This window comes from Daucus carota, chromosome 2, assembly GCF_001625215.2.
Source record: "Daucus carota subsp. sativus chromosome 2, DH1 v3.0, whole genome shotgun sequence".
In the NCBI taxonomy this organism is placed as follows: domain Eukaryota; kingdom Viridiplantae; phylum Streptophyta; class Magnoliopsida; order Apiales; family Apiaceae; genus Daucus; species Daucus carota.
The window spans coordinates 16523668-16537760 of NC_030382.2; the positions used below are offsets into that span (position 1 = coordinate 16523668).

At 36.3% G+C, this 14093-nt stretch overlaps 2 pseudogenes; one reads left to right on the forward strand and one right to left on the reverse strand.

The window, feature by feature from the left end:
* Nucleotides 1-4467: 4467 nt before the first annotated feature.
* LOC135150390 (chaperonin-like RBCX protein 1, chloroplastic) lies at nt 4468-6090 on the reverse strand (annotated as a pseudogene).
* Nucleotides 6091-8289: 2199 nt separating this feature from the next.
* Nucleotides 8290-10888, forward strand: LOC135150281 (zinc finger CCCH domain-containing protein 14-like; annotated as a pseudogene).
* Nucleotides 10889-14093: the final 3205 nt, after the last annotated feature.

Sequence of the window (14093 nt, forward strand, 5' to 3'; positions counted from 1 at the left end):
CAAATGCCCAATCGCTACTCTAGACAACGAATTAATCAGATACGGCACATAAATTACGCAATAGCAAATTCGAAGCAGACAAGGGACACAAAAAGGGTTTCGATCGTGAAAGAGGGGTTTCCCCCTGGAGGTCAAGTGGGAACCTAAGGTTTACTGTCTAAGGTTGCGATCAGGGTTTTCAAATCGACACAACATCGCAATCGCAACAAAGGCGATAACCCAGTCAAGAAGCATACGGCGTATAACCACTTACGAACTAAAACGAGTGGTGTGTGGGCATTCAAAAATGATTGTGTATTGACAGTTACAAAGACATGCAAAAAGAATTAGCAGTTCGATTCGTCATAATAATCTTAGGCAAGTCTAATGTGGGTATGTGCACGTATACCGAGGTGAACAGTGAAAAAAGATAAGAAAAATAGAAAACAGTCAAGCATGAATCATGTAAAAATCTAGCAACCAACACGATTTCATACGGTGCAAATGTAAAAGGAGAGGAAGACTGGAGATTTGAGGGGCATACCTTTGATCGGAAGTAAGTGAAGGCCGAAGTAGGATCCGGAAAAGGGGAGTAGCTAACGCCTGGAGTGCTTCGTGTGCAAGAGAAGTGTGAGAGAAAAGTTTGGGAGTTAAATTAAAAAGTAAAACAAGGTTGTATGCATGTGAATATATAGCAAAGGGGAGTGGGGAACAGCCACGCAGGGGCGGAGGGAGATTGAGGCTGATGGGGGCACTGGACCCCACTAGACTTTTCAATTTGATATATTTATATATGATATATATGCATATAAAAACCTGGCTGATTGATTCAACAATTTTGTTGAATGGGTTCTGTTTTGATTAGTAAGGATTAACTGGTTCATATCTTTGGTCTAATTATACACACTTATAGGCCTTCATTTCCACTTAAATTGGTTGGTTGTACTTAAGTGTTTAGTGTCTTTTGATATGTTTTTATTGTTTTTCTGTGCAGGTCACGAGTTGAGGTGATGAAGTGATTTTCTATCATTTTAGGTTGGTTTTGGTGCATTATTGCAAGAATAGAGAATTGTGGATTCATCGCGACTTGGGATTTTGTGGGTATATCTTCTACAAACCCTCACGAGAACACACTCGTCCACTAGAGCTATCTAGGGGTTTAAAGGGCTTGTTGCATGTGCTAAATGCAACCGTGATCACCTACGGAAGTGGTACTAGAAGCGAGGAAGGACATGCACGCGAGAACGAGCGAGAAACGAAGAAACAGGGCCACCAGTGCAGACAGTAGCGCGCCCGCGCTACTTGTTAGCGCGCCCGCGCTACTAACTGCTGTGACTAGCGCGCCTGTGCTAAGTTAGCGCGGCCGCGCCCAGCAGAACTTCCCCGGGCCGATTTTTACAGCTTTTTAGTGGATTTTCGCAGCGGTTGAGGCCCGGTTGACTTGGTCAATGTATTTTTTATTTCTCGTGTGTAAAACCCTAGCCTCATAGGAGTAGTGAGAGTAGAAGAGAACAATATCGTAGTTTTAGTTTAATCATTCAAGCACATTATCAGTTTGTATTAGATCGTTCTTTGCGAGGAAGTGACAGTTTCGAGCGAGATCGTGAACTTCAAATCTGTAACGTGTGATCTTTATTATTAATTCAAGCATTTTTATTCCGTTTAATTCTTGTCTTTTATTTATCATGTTTTCATTAGAACCCATGATGTCGATTAGTTCGATTATGAACTAACCGCCTTCATGGGATTCTAATGGATTTGTCGATGTAGTCTAGTAACGAATATTTATTACTTGATTTTGTGACGTACGTTGATTTCTTTGCATGAGCCGTGCTTATTCTTCTTAGGAGCGTAGCTAACTTCTAAGTTGTTTGTTAATTCTTTCTGAAGCGAGAGTGGATGATTGAATTTAGAACTTTGCCATGTAAACATAGGATTATGTGAATGAAGCATAATTTGTGATAGACTTGAACTATTTTTATCACCCTGTGTAATCACGATAGACGACTTGCTATTAAACCTCTCTGCTTACACTACCGCTATAGAGATATAGGGTCTGAGCTTTGTTGGTGTCCATGAGATTTCTGTCTTAATTGCGGATTTTGATTGGTATGATATGTGTGCAACGAGAGTTGGCATGTATTACTTTCGTGTTGTCTGATTAGGATCAACAGTCGCATGTTAATCAGTAATTTCAATTCTAGATGAGTTCGATAATGAAGTTAGAATCCCATGTGTTTTCCTATTCTGAATTTGATTAGTAAATTTAGTTATTAGTATAAAAGAAACCAATCCTTGTTAATTGTCTTAGCTGTGATAATTGATCATACATTGTTGCATAGGTGCATATTCTTAATTCACCAGTCTCTGTGGGATCGAACTTAATATATTACTTGTGATCACGTGCGCTTGCGTGTAGATTTCACCGAACAGGCATACCTTTGATCGGAAGTAAGTGAAGGCCGAAGTAGGATCCGGAAAAGGGGAGTAGCTAACGCCTGGAGTGCTTCGTGTGCAAGAGAAGTGTGAGAGAAAAGTTTGGGAGTTAAATTAAAAAGTAAAACAAGGTTGTATGCATGTGAATATATAGCAAAGGGGAGTGGGGAACAGCCACGCAGGGGCGGAGGGAGATTGAGGCTGATGGGGGCACTGGACCCCACTAGACTTTTCAATTTGATATATTTATATATGATATATATGCATATAAAACCTGGCTGATTGATTCAACAAATTTTGTTGAATGGGTTCTGTTTTGATTAGTAAGGATTAACTGGTTCATATCTTTGGTCTAATACTACTCTTGGAGCCTTGGTTATAAATTATTACCAATAATGCTTCCTATGTCCGAGTATGCATGTCTTTTTAAAAAAATCAAATTTGTCCTATCATTTCTTATTTCTATGCAAGTTTAAGGGCAATATTTTAGAACCTTAATATTCACAACTTCTTTCAAAATAGATTTGTTATATGAGACGGAGGAAATAATATTTATTAATTTCTTTTGCCCCCACTACCATTTAAGGCTGGCTCCGCCACTGCAGCCACGCCAGGTGGCGCGCTGTGGTTGGCTTGGCGTGGAAGTGGCCTTGATGGTACACGGCTTCCCGAGGTGAAGTTAGACAGGTGAAGATGAGGAGTTCAGCTAGGACTCTATAGCTAGCCACCTAATTAGGAGTTCAGTTGTATTCAAATTAATTTAAATTTTAAAGATTAAGCCCCGAAATCTTCGGGATCAGCCTTATCTCAAGGTGTTGTAGACACGCGGGAAGCTAAAAAGGTGGAGCTGGGTTGGTGAAAACTGGAGTAGAATTTGGGGATAATTTTAATTATCTTGGAGAATTATATTCGAGGCTCGCAGTGGTCGTATTAAAAAAATTAATTAAAAATAATAATGTGAGGTTTGTGTTATTGTGTGGGTTGTATATCGTAAATATTTCTTGTTCTTCTTACATCTGGATGACAGATGGTGTACCGTTTTTAGGTTCCTCTCGTATTTATACTTCAAGGAACCGGGGTAGTTGTTGTGGCCATAAAATCTCCCTGAACTTATTTTATAACCCATCATAGTATCTAGGCTTTATTTGGGCTTACTGGAGTCATTTGGTTAAAGATATTGGGCCTCACCATGGCTTGGTGAACTAGTGAAAGCATGCAAGAAAGCATATGGGCTTGCACTGGGAGCATAATGGAAGCTTCAATCAGAATGGGGTTGCACCTGAAGGCGCTTTAGAGGTTACCTCTGTTAGGGGTTACCGCTAAGTGCATCCTGGCTTGCAGCTACAGGGCTGCAGTTAGGGGATGCCGCTGGCAGGGCTTCCGCCGCCTGGACAGAACGGCAGGCAGACTCCAAGTAGGACTTTTCTTCCTTATTTATAGGAGGACGAATTGAAGGTGGATTGGGAGTGTATCGGCTGTTATTTATTCACGAATTAAAAGATAATCATGCTTATTTGGAGATAATTACAACATATATACAAATCTAGTGCAACTAATCGGATATATATCGAAGATGAAGGCTTCAGGTGACCTACTTGGAGTGGGATTCCGCTAGATAACTATAAAAGAAGGCTGTTTTATCTTAAACTAGAGGGGATAAGAGCTTATCTTTTCGTAGTGTTTATCTCAAGAACTACGTGGGCTTGATCACTATAAATAGGGTATGTAGGCATCTTGCAAAGGGACGTCGAATTCATATTCATGAGTTCTACACTCTAAGGAGAGGCACGTGTAACCTTCGTGACATTATTTCCGAGCAATTGCGGGACGGAATTACACAATTCCGGCCTCGTTGCTTGGTCCCTTGCGAGCTCAGCCCTTAAACACACTTGTTTCTCTATATTTTGTACTAACGGTAACCCCTAAAAGCTAGCCGCGATTATCGTAGTTGTAACAATTATCCCTATTATTGTGCTATACGGTTCTGGGATGTTGTATCAATTCCTCCCACGATAGATACCATGTGTTTCTAATCCGTGCTTGTATATTTATCGAAACCTCAATTACTTAAACCTGGAGATAGTAATTGTGGCAGAAATTAAAATATTACAACCATTTCAATTTTCAAAACAATAACAAAAGCAAGACCGATCTTTGTGCTCATGATCATGGCCTAGGATGCATTGCAGCATTATGCACAATTGACTTGCTTATCATTACAACTCTACAGTACGTACATTGCACTGGAATAAGCAGGTCTCTAATCACTCCTTGGGTCATGACTAGTTTCCAAAACATAATCCCTCATAAGCTTGTGTCGGACTCATCGGCCATCTGCCAAAATAAGCACTATAAATAATCGAAATGCTGGGTTAACTGCAGTAGGGACTAGAGAGCGAACGGATAAAAATTGAAACATATCACTTTTTCTAACCTGAGATGCTAGTCGCTGAAGATTGTCCCATTCAAAGTCATTCTTGCAGTACGCAGATCGAACCTGGGTACAGGCTTGCTTTATTAAGATACATGATAAGCTCTGTAATACTGGTTAAGCGAAACAGACTTGTCCAGTTTCATACTGATAACACTGACCTCTAGAATGCGCATAGCTGAGGGGAAGGCATGTAAAAAATCCCACCGATTTGATCACAGAAAACATGTTCACAGTCAGAAGTGCAATGCTTGAACTAAGAAGAACTAAAAAACTGCTGATATTCATACCTAGACCTTTATGCCTCGGAGATTCTCTCATCAAAGCAGCACAAAAACTTATCACCATCATTTAAAGAGTTTTTGTCCAAAAACTCCATCAAATCCTTGTGGGCCTCATGTTGTAGCTCTGTTCTGTCAAACAATGGTAGTGAGATCAATTGTTTAACATCTATATCCGAAGAGAAATGACCAAAAATTTGCTATGTTCTATTTGCTCGTAAAGCTTTAGTATTGTGTCTTGCTTCATCTAGTAGTTATGGTCATTATGGTTTACCAATTGTAGGATATAGTTAGTATAAATTGTAAAGAGGCATAACTGACTAATCTTATAAACTTGTCCATGAAGGATCTTGTATCTTTATGTTGAAATTGATGTATTAGTTATATAAATGATCGTGAAACCTTAGAATTAATTCCCAAGTACACTTAAAACTTTCAGTTGGCAAGCAAGAAACTATTTGAGAAAAAATTAGAAGTCCTGAACAAAAGTTAGAATTCTCAGCTTCTTATAAGTGCTTCTGGCTTTTTACACAAACGGGTCAAAAAAAGTAGAAGCCGGTTTTTTTATCAAAAAAAGCTAGAAGCGGCATTGCCCAAACAGGCACTATATGACTGCTATTATATGGTGAGATGAATTAGTGGTGGATAAGGATTGTGTGGCAGGCATAGACACAGACAATCGACGGATAATGGAGAAATATAACTAGAGGGGAAGGAAGGAACCTCCAGTTGTGCACCCACAATCCTGACAGCAATATAAGTGAAGAAATTGTGCATATTATTGGCTGCCTTTTTTCAGGTGATGCTTCTCAAATCCTGCGCCAACAAACGATCAAATTATATAAAAACAATGTGCAGGTACATATAATTTGGCTGTTGTATACAGTTAAGGTTATGTAATTACCTGGAACATACATCTTTTGACATCGAAAACGAGCAGGCTTTGAGTTTCTCTGCCACCATGGTTTAAAAGGGTGAGCTCTGATTAAGGTACATGTTTTTGGCATGACACCTGAGAGCTGAGTGAGTGGGAGAACTGTAAAAAATTCCATGGAAGATGATAAACAGGTTTCTGGTTTGTTTCTCAGTTGCCTTGTTGCCAAAATGTGTGATGAGAAATGTCCCTATTGTTTATGATTTTTTTTTATTTGGATGGCAATAAGATATGCAAGCCTCTTTGTTTGTACACTACTTTCATTTTCTCCATTCAAATTTACTAATATAGTACTTTTTTTGAAAGCATACTAAGGGCCGTTTGGCTGGACTTAAAAGAAATGACTTATTGTTTAAAATAAAGAAGTTGATTAGAAGTGAGAAGTTGGTCTGGACTTATAAGCTATCAGAAGTGTTTGGATACCGTGACTTATAAGTTTTTTAAGTGTTTGGATAACTTAACTTATAAGCTGACATAGTTTAGTAATTTCGTAATATAATAATTTATTTTTTTAAAAAAATAAATTATAATAATATAAGACCTTTTATTATTAATACATGAAATATTTTATAAATTCAATATTTTAAACTCTGCATCAAAAGAAAAAATTAATAACGGCATATAATACAAGTAAAAAGGTACATTATTTATTTAATATTTATATTTATTTAATATAAGTATAAAGACATCTTTTATTATTAATATGTAAAATAGTTTAGCAAGAATAATAACAACAATCTAGCATGAAAGAAAATGCAATGCAGTCAATTACTAGCTTCTTGTTTGCTTGGATTATTTTAGACTAGCGCGTCTGAAAGAAGACTAAGCTGCGTATCCAAAAAAAGCTGCATTTGAAGCTTTTTTCTTCAGCTTCTTTTGGTGTAATTAGTGCTCTCAGACTGATTGCCAAATCGCACCACAAAAAGAAAGAAGTGTGCTTCTGAGCTTTTAAGCTCAGAAGCACCATCCCCACACACCCACTAACATAGTACTAATTTGATTATAAACGGTTATATTATACTCCCTCTGTCCTGCCAATAGTTTATATTGGGGGACGTGAGCGTGACAGGAGATTTTAATGCTTCAAGCCTTCAATAAAGAATAGTTTTATAACTTATTTTTAAGAATTTCTTTTTTCAATAAAAATATAGAGTAACATTTATATTTTTATACAAGAAAATTCTTAAAAATAAGTTATAGAACTACCTTACAAGAGTTGTAAAATACATATCGAGCCGTGAAAGATAAACGTATACAATTGAATGGGAAGGAGGGAGTAAGAAAGATAACCTTTTATAATATATCTTAAAATAGATGATCTATCACCAATCAATTCGATTAACTATTTTAATATTCAGATTTTAATTATGCATGAACTTACTTCTCCGTTCCACTAGGATGTTTACGTTTACTGTTTGCACGTATTTTGAGGGTTTTATAAAGCATAGTTCAATATTGTTTTTTAAGTTTTTCCTTTTTTTTAATAAAAGTTTAGACGTCAAACTTTTTTCCAGAATTTTTTTCAGAAATAAATATATAATGTAAGTATACTTTATATACGTCTTAAAATACGTACCAAAAAGTAACGTAAAGAACATGGTAGGACGGAGGGGTATATTTCATAAGTGATTTTGAGTATAGAATATTAATTATATTTTGATTATTTATATTTACTTTATTTAAAGATAAATCCGTGTCAAAATCATAGTTTTGAAATTTCTTAATAAATTTGTGAATGTATTTGCATTCTACACTTTGTTAGATCGATTGATATAAGTTAATGTAACTAAGTTGGAAGAAAATATTTAAAAAGAATACTAACCGAATGACATGTTTCTGTTATAATTAAAAATATAATAAATCCGTTATCAGGAAAAAAAATTATATATAAAAATAAATAGTTTCGAATGATGAATTTAGACTATAACAATTAAAATGTTATATGTAAAACAGAGTTGACTCCCGTTAAAATATATTTAAAAATAAACAGATTCGATTCATGAATTTAAATTATAATAATTAAATAAGTATAGAGATATATATATAGGCTAGTGATCAAATAAAAATAAAAAGTAAAGTATATATTATTATATTATAATTTAATTATTTTTAATATAATTATAATTATAATTTATTATTAACATTAGATTTATTAAAATTATTATTATTATTATTAAATAAAAAGCATATAACGCCCGGGTAGAAGCTGGAAAAAACTAAAAAGGGTGAAGCAAGGGCGTAAAAGTTAGCAAGTGAAGGTACCCCGGTGACGAGGCTAGTTTTGGTAGCGGGCTCCAAAAACAAGAAGGCCAGCCCAATTGCTGAAATCAGATCAAATCTGAATCTCAAGATTTCACTTCCGCCGCGGAACCGCCTCCCTCTCCATAAACCCTAGATTTATATAACCGTATATCTCTATCTCAATAGATTCGAAGAGGCTTGATGGAGTTCGGCCGGAAGAGAGGTGCTCAAGATGCTGCTGCTTGGAACGGCTTTCCTAAGAGATCCAAGTCTGGTGCGTCTCTCTCTCTCTCTCTCTCTCTCCCCCCCCCTCCCTCTCTCTCCCTCTCTCCCTCTCTCCCTTCACGGAAATTCTGTTACTTTTATCACTTGAATCTGCTTATTCTGTTTTTTTTTTTGTCTATGTTATGCTTTTATGATTTGTTTTAAACTTTAGTACCTTACTCATTGAAGATTAGAAGGGAATATCTTTATGCTTCATTCTACCTTTGTTGATTTCATGTTTTGTCTGTACAACTAACCATGAATTTATTTGTCTTTCTATATATGTGTCTGTGGATAGCCCCACTCTAGCAAGAACTATTTTGAAATGGGAATTGTTGCTTTGAAGCGTGATTTGCATCCGAATCACCCTGTCTCGGTTCCCATTATAAATTGGTTCTTGTTCGAGTACAAGCCTATATTGTATATGACTATATGTATTGCTTCCCTCGGCAAAATGTAAGAATTAAGATGACTAGAACATATCTTGTACATCTAGATTAGAGGGAAAACATTATCGCTAAGGATCTTATTCAATTTGTTCTATTGAAGAACTAGTGAAGTTGGCCTATTTTGAATTATTTGTTTATAATTGTTAGGCTGTTACCAATATGACTAATAATGTTGTCAGCTTTCTGGTTTTTAAAAATTGTATAACTAACGTGACATTAAAGTGAGCTGAATTGGAGTAATTAATTCTCTGCCACAGAAATGGACTCCATTGGAACTGGTGTAGGAAGCAAATCAAAGCCATGCATGAAGTTTTTCAGGTTGTAATCTTAATTCATCCTAAATAATACTTTAAATTATTAAAAATTGTGGCTGAAGTATCAAGTTACTGCGTTTCACTCTCTATCGGGTTGAACGGGTCTATAAGGGTAAGCAAATTAGCAGAGACAGGTAACAGGTCAAACTGTGTTGCAATATGGGACAAGCTCACCTATGTCTAAAATCAATTTTATCTCGGAAGACATTTAGGGAGAACTGGTGAAAGTATCAGCACCATCTACTAAATATATTCTGTCAACTTTTGTGGTTACTGGATTATGTTGAAACCTTTTTTATTGTTGACCTTAAATTATGGCCCATTTCTGGTTTGCGCTTCTTGTAATATCATAGTTCTATGAAACTAATGGTTTAAATCTAATATGTTGATTTTTTAGCTCTTTCCAACTTTGAATAGCTTAAGATGTTTAATATACACCTCAAGTTTTTTTTCTTCTGAGATTGCCTAGAAGATTTTTATACTTCTGCTCTAACTTCTCATTGCTTAAGAAATTTGATATTAGTTCTTTCCGTCTTGGTTTTACTTTTCCATGTAGTTTATAGAATTTGAGTTGGGCACCGGTTGATTATTACCCCTTTTGATGTCTCACATGTCTCTTTGTCTTGTTCAGTACTTCTGGCTGCCAATTTGGTGAAGGTTGCCACTTTCTACATTATGTTCCTGGTGGCTATAGTGCAGTTGGTCAGATGACAAATCACGGAGGGCCAACTGCCAGGAACCCTGGTCTGCCATCTTTTGCTGATGCTCCTTCTCCAACTCTCAAAACTAAGATCTGCACCAAGTACAACAGCCCAGAAGGTTGTAAGTTCGGTGATAAATGTCGTTTTGCCCATAAGGATGAGTTTGGGAGGCCTGGTTTTGAAGATCGTCGATCCTTTGGATCAATGCCCCAATATGGAAGGAGGGCCGAAGCACCCTCACCTGGGTTAGCTGCAGCAGCCAACTTTGGTAGCTCTGCGACAGCCAAGATAAGCATAGATGCATCACTTGCTGGGCCAATTATGGAAAGGGCGGCGTGAACTCGAAACAAATATGCCGTGAGACTGGTGTCAAGCTTGCTATAAGGGATCATGACACAGATCCCAATCAACGAAACATTGAGCTTGAAGGAAACTTTGAACAAATTAAGATAGCTAGTGATATGGTGCATGAGCTAATTATGAACCTTCGTGCTGCCAATGGAGGCCCTGCTAGAAACCCAAGGGTCCATGCCTATGCAAGCACCTCCAGCGAACAATTTTTAAAACAAAAATGTGTGAGAATTTTGCGAAGGGGGTCGTGTATTTTGGTGACAGGTGTCTATTTTGCTCATGGGCCCAATGAACTGCGAAAGACAGCTCCTTGAACATTCTGGAAGGACGATGCCCTAGGTGTTTTCTTGGTAGTGTATCAGTGATGATCAGGAGTTACTTTTACAGTTTTATTTAGATTAATCTATGTAGTATGTTGTCAGGTTTTCTAAATTATGTTTTTTTAGTGGGAACCAACTGTTTGAAACTGATTTGAGTGATTGGTCACAAGTATTTTGTTGAAAATAACTAATGTGCAACATTGGAAGCATCTTCACCTAGACAAATCGCAGTTCAAATGTGTACATTTGGAAATTAGAAGTGAAGAAACAAGATCAGGTGATATATACAGAGAGTCATGGTCTTTGGCGTATACATGTATACATGTAGGGAACTCTTAATGAGCATATCATTTTCTGGCTGTTAGAATGAATATTCAGTGGTTAGGATTATAACCTACATTCCGCGTACGATGTCTGTCAGGGAACTCTTGACGAGCATATCATTTTCTGGTTGTCAGATGAATATCCTATGGTCAGGATTATAACTATAACCTACATTCATCGCATGAAGTCTTGTCTAACATTGGTCAGGATTATAACTATAACCTACATTCATCGCATGAAGTCTTGTCTAACATTTTTTAACCGCACGTGGTCAATGTACCATCTGATAGTTAAGCTAGGTGTATTAAACTTTTGTTATGATCCTGGTCACTGGATATTTATCCGACCAGAAAATAATATTGCCGGTTAATAATATTGCCGGTTATGAATTCTTTGACATACATATACCATGGACCAGAACCAAATGCTAAAATACAAACTTTTTATAGTACAAACAATCACTAAATATTTAAACTTCTTGTTAGTATCTATTTAACCCATCTACTGCCTATTACTACTTGACCACTGCCACCCACGTTGGGCTAACCTCTCTCATCACCGCCAATCCCCGACGCTGCCTCCTTTGCCACACCTATCCAGCACCATCACTGCTCCACCTTGTATAATTTCGAATCAATCAATTATTGCCCCGCTACTGTATTCTATCGGTGAAATCGTTGGTAGCTAGAACTAGTGATGAAAGCGGAATGAATGGTGATGGTGATTGGAGGTGATAGTAGTGACGGTGATGCTCGGATGTATATATGTATTTGTTGAATTAAAAAACTGATAATCACTAAATATTTTTATCATAATCACTATTTTGTATCTTGTATCATAAGAAGTTTGTATTGAAGTAGGACCCTATATTTGTGTGCAGAGAGACATTTCATAATGATCCCGTTGCACCATAAGAAATAGAAACTAATTCATCATGATTAGTTAAGTTATTTTCTGTCTCCTTTACCGCTAATATATAATGAAAAAAGTACATAAGATCAATAACATATTCGATTTAATTTTAGCTCGACGAACCTTTTTATTTGAATTACTAGAATTTTTTTATGATTCGGATCACATGCCGATATAAAAGGATATACTAATTATGAAAAGTTGTGATCCACATATATAGAAATTTTAATTAAATAGCTTCAAAAAAACGTATATCGGATAAAAATTAAGATATTTAACATTCTTTTTTCTCATTTTGAGAATATCCGCAACTTTTTCCTCATTTCCAAAGTATCTCCAACACTAAGATGTCTTCGACTAAAATCTTATTTAGCATATTAAAATTAAAATATAAAATATAGTTGATGTTATAAAATAATGGGACATCCTTTTTATCTACATCTTTATTATATTTATCAAATATTGGAATAAGTATTATAATTATATATCATATATTATTATGTTAAAAGAACATATCTAAAATATTAATAAATATTTTTAATTATTATATCCAACTTCATTTAATTGCAACGCTTTACAAGTCCAGTATATTTATCATTCAAGTTAATAAATAATGCTCTAAAAGATTAATCGTTTGCAGTACAAATAAGGTAATCAAAGATGAAAGAACTAATAAATACGAATATACGTTACAAACTTATTAATTCCATAAACAAGAACCAAAAATCATGGAATACCCATTACAAGAAGCCCAAAACACACACACGAACTTGTTCAACTCTTTCACTTTAAAACACTTAAAAATTGTGCGCTACGAAATTTCAAATCTTGAAAACACATAAAACAGTTTATTATACACACAGCCTGCCTATACATATCACAAGAAGCACCCTTTTTACCCGCCACCATGTCGAATCCTCCGACGAGCGGCGCCGGCGCCGGAAACACCGCAACCCCACGTGTCTACTCGGCCAATCAAGCGGTGGGTAAAAGCCCAATTCACCATTTTACTAGTTATAGACAACCACAGCAGCAACAACAGCCGGTGGTGGCCCACCATAATTACCCGAATATAGCACCGAGGGTCCCACCACCACAGGGGATGATGTACCCTCTTGGATCTTCCGGTGGCCGGGGATTTATGCCGAGATTGCCCTATGGAAATCCGGGAAGAGTGCCGTATGGGATGCATATAATTAGGCCTACCCCTATGCAGCAGCAGCAGCAACAGCAACATAGTAATATCAACAATAATAATCATAATCACAATCTTGGTGTTGGTGCTGGTGTGTTAGAGGGATTCCGGTTGTTTCTCCCAAAGGTTTGATTTTTATTCTCTTTTATGAATGTTTATGCATATGGATGTGTCTTTTATGTGGTCATGAATTTGGGTTTTGGTTGTAAGTAGGTTAATTTTGTTGCTTGGAGTGTTTGGTTTGATTAGGTGGTCTGATTAGGTGCTATGTTTTTTATGGTTTTGTTTCGAGGAAGGATCAAGATTCAAGATTTTTTGGTTCTTGTATGAATTTAGATGAAGATTTATTGTTTTTTGTTATGTTTTGTAGTAGATGTTTTGCAGGATTAGTTCTGGGTTGCGGTGCTCTTCTAACAAGAACTTTTTTGAGATATGTGTGTTTTTTGAATGCATGTAAGGTTTTAACATTTTTTTTACTTGTTTGTAAGTTGAGATTATAGATAATAAAAGTGTGAAATTTGGAATTATGTTCTTGTTGGATGTTGCCTTTAAAAGTATATCCTTTGGGCTTATCTCAGCAAGTCTAGTGTTGTATGGAGTAATGAACTTGATACACTGTTGCTCTTCCTTTATTAACAACGTACCTCCTTTTCTCGTTCCACATCGTGTTGAACATATGGAGTGTTGAACATATGAAATGATGGTGTTGGGCATGTTTTGCTGCTCTAAATCCTTGATTTCCATTATCAAAGTTGTATCTATTTGTGCCCAAGATTGTGTTCATCGTCTTTACGATGGTTCTTTGGCACTTGGCGGTCCATAATAAGTTTTAAAAAAGCTGTTAATTCTCTACTAACTACTTTAATTTTTTTTTAAATAGTCTTTGGGTTATTGAATGTCTGAGTTAATGTAGTTGAGATATGTTATGTGTTGTAGACTTAATAGTTTGCAGGAGAAAACT